We start from the raw sequence: 3,358 nt of genomic DNA, 5'->3' as shown, positions 1-3,358 counted from the left end.
TTATGTTTTATTGCTAATTTGATGTCCGAATCTATATGTTTTCCTGACTGTTATATGAACGCAAGTAGACATAAATGTTTACGGAAATTTAATCTTAATTGCATGGTAGAGTTGGCAAACACTTAAGATAATTTGGGAAACTATACAGCCAAGTAGTTACAGAGGCGCGTAAGTTCTTGAATCACTTGTTAGGGTTACGTGAAGGATGATCGCAAACCTTCGCAGAGGTTTTGAAAGACTAATGAATAAGTACATCAATAAGCCCTAAAGTCTTATCGATCTGTGCAAAGGCAGAGTTAAAGTGTAAAACTGACATCATAACCATCTCAGTGTGCGGAAACTTGGTTCCTACATCCCCCCAAACTGCTTTGGGTGAGACTTCAGTCCACGCTCCATAGATTGATGCTGAAAGGGCCAGTAGTGTAGGGATTTTCTTGGCTGACTAACGTTGAACCTGGGTCAGGGCCCATCAAGCCAACAAATGGTTCCGTTGCCGAGACTGGGATCTGCATAGCGAGATGCGTGATGTCGCATCATTGGAATCCAACTAAGAAGGAGATTGAAGATTGCCTGGTTAGAAAGATCCACGAATTCGCGGTGCAAGAAGATAGGAATCCATGATTGACAAAAGCACAGTGGTTGGACAGATATCTGTACACATAGATACACAAAACCTTCTTCTGTTCCTTCCCGGTTGAATTATATGAGTGGATCGCGAAGTTGGCAAACGACCAAGGGAGGTGGAGGCTTGACGGTCTGATTGTCTAGACCCTGGAGTTAGTGCAGAAATTGGAAGCCTCTGAAGATAAGATCGCGCGCACTGTCGATCATTGGCTTGATCGTATCATAGGAGGGTTTGTGACAGAGTGTGCGGTTGATACTTCGGTCAATTACAGTGAAGCAGAGCGCCGCTTCTTCAAGGGGCTATGAGGTAAGTATTTGAAATCATTGAATACATGGATTAAGACGCTCTTGTGTGAAAAGCGGGTCTTACAGTTGCCTTGATGTTTGGGGATACGTGAAGTGGTGTCAGGCGGAAAGAGTCGATAGTGCGGACACAACCAACCTCCCTAGGAGCCTAAGACTCTCTAGTGACAAACAAGACAAACAAGAGCAATCCTTCTCTAAACATGCATTTACTATATAAGAAATCAAGTGTTTAGATCCTACCTGTAGTCCAACGCTGTTGTAGCAGTCCAGCCTCGCTGATCCGGATGAGCTCCTCCTTCACTTTGAAACCTGCATTCACTAACAATCAAACGATTAAATAGCACTTGATAATCTCATAAAATAAAACATATTTAACACATAGACCAAGGAGTACATGAAACAACTCATAAATAACAAGTTATTGAGAAGAATGGACTCATTTGCGTTAATAGGAAACAAAAGGAACAATTACAACCTGAGCCTTGGTGTTGTGCAAGTCCCTCCCAGGGTCCATCAAGAGTTCTCCTTTACTTTGACAAAGCTCACCCACTTCCAAATAGAACAAGCAAAGATGGTAATCTCTCCTCACAAGCTTCTAAATGGGAGTCCTAATTCCAGCAGCATCTACCCTTAGAAATGTTTAGCTTCCAACCTCCTCTCCTTCTGGCCCAATGCCTGTATTTATAGTGCTCAAGAGGAAGTTAATCAGGTCCACCATCAATGGGATAATCCCCTCTTTGGATGGGATAGCTCCCTTATTGATGGGATAAGTTCCTCTTTGGTAGGGGTACATGAACCATCTGGAGGCGCTTCATACACGTCAAACATACTTCTAGAAGCCTCTAGAAATGACCACAAGTAACTTTTTTGAAGTGAAACTTGCGCTTTTTGACCTTTACAGGGGTACGCACCTGCCCCTTTACATACAGAGCGTACAAGTACGCAGCTTTTGTGAACATTAGGTGCGTATACGCAGGTAAGGCTGAGAGAATCTGCGTACCCAGAGATAAACACATTTACAAAGACTTTCTCTCTTTTTTGGAGTTTGACATGGAGAGCAGAGGCATAAGACTTGCCCAGGAGGATAGCATGACTGTTGATAGAGCCATACTAACTGTAAATATCCATGGTGACATTTTTTAGTGTAACAGATTGCCCCCTAAAGTGCGAAGCCTGTAGTAGATTAGGGTTTTGTATTATCTAGGAAGGGTGAAGCGCTTTATCATTTCAAGGATTATCTCGTGGAGAGCCTGGTCAGAACCTGCAATTTTCAACACAAAATACATGTATAAGATTATATCATCGCTGAGGTAGGCATTCCCATACTCAGATCAAAACTTTAACTAACAGACTAACTACTCTGATACAGGAATGATCTTGCAGTACATCATAATCATAGACTTTTGTAGATACAGTATGGGCGCAGCCATCTGTTTATGATTAGTCTACTTAGATAATGAATACAAAACTCCTCGCAGCCTGGATGGTGGAAACTAGATCCAGGGTCTTCATTTCTACTTCCCGAATTGGTACGATTCTAGCCATGCGAATAAATGAGTTGATGTCGAACATGGTAGAAACCACTTGATTACCAGTAGATGATGTAAACTGTTAACAAGTGTGAGAGAGACCACCAGTAATGTCAATGGTTCTCAAAGTACCCAGTACAATCCATGAGATGTGAATGAATGAGTTGATGTCGAACATTTCACGGAATCCTTCGATCGAAAGTCAATGATGTAAACTGACGTCAAAGGCGAGAAACCTGCCATTGATGCATGCAGACTTCAAGGTACTGACGATTTCTAAGTCATCTCTCTAGATAAAGTGCTGATGTCGATAGAAAGCGACCCGTTGCAGGCAAGCCCACAACACGAAATCATTGTTCAAGTTGAAGAAATGTTGCTGTAAGGACTGACTCAGGGATGGTCAAATGGATGACAAGTATTTTGCAGATGAAAACTTTGCTTGCAGACCTCTTGAACACATAACGACACAACAGATGGCTTGGTGACGAATGACTCAAAGTTAATCCCCGGAACCCGGCTGAAGAATTTCAATGTGGTTTGATCGACTGTGAGGTAAAGGATTTCCCAACCCAGGTGAATAAAAAGTGTCGTGTTCAAGAGTGGTAATAAGGTTTCTTCTGAGACAAAGGATAACAAATAGGCTCATTCTTCTCTCTTTTCCCCCACCATTTCTGGCAAGTACCTCTTTATTTTTAACAAGCTTGAGGAGGATAACATATGCTTGATTATAAGCTCATCCTTCGGATGAGTCCAACCTAGTTTTGATTCGAACCCTAGGAAGGAGTGGTTCGTTCCTGTTTGTAATTGAATAGGTCCTTTATTGTGAAATTTTAACGAGCCCAGTATAGGAGAAACTCGGTGTTTTTCATTTTTAGAGAGTCTGAAAAACTTAAGAAGAC

This window comes from Pinus tabuliformis, chromosome 7, assembly GCF_031772625.1.
Source record: "Pinus tabuliformis cultivar Carrire ecotype Pingquan chromosome 7, CPIR1, whole genome shotgun sequence".
NCBI lineage: Eukaryota > Viridiplantae > Streptophyta > Pinopsida > Pinales > Pinaceae > Pinus > Pinus tabuliformis.
This window is presented reverse-complemented; position numbering follows the sequence as displayed.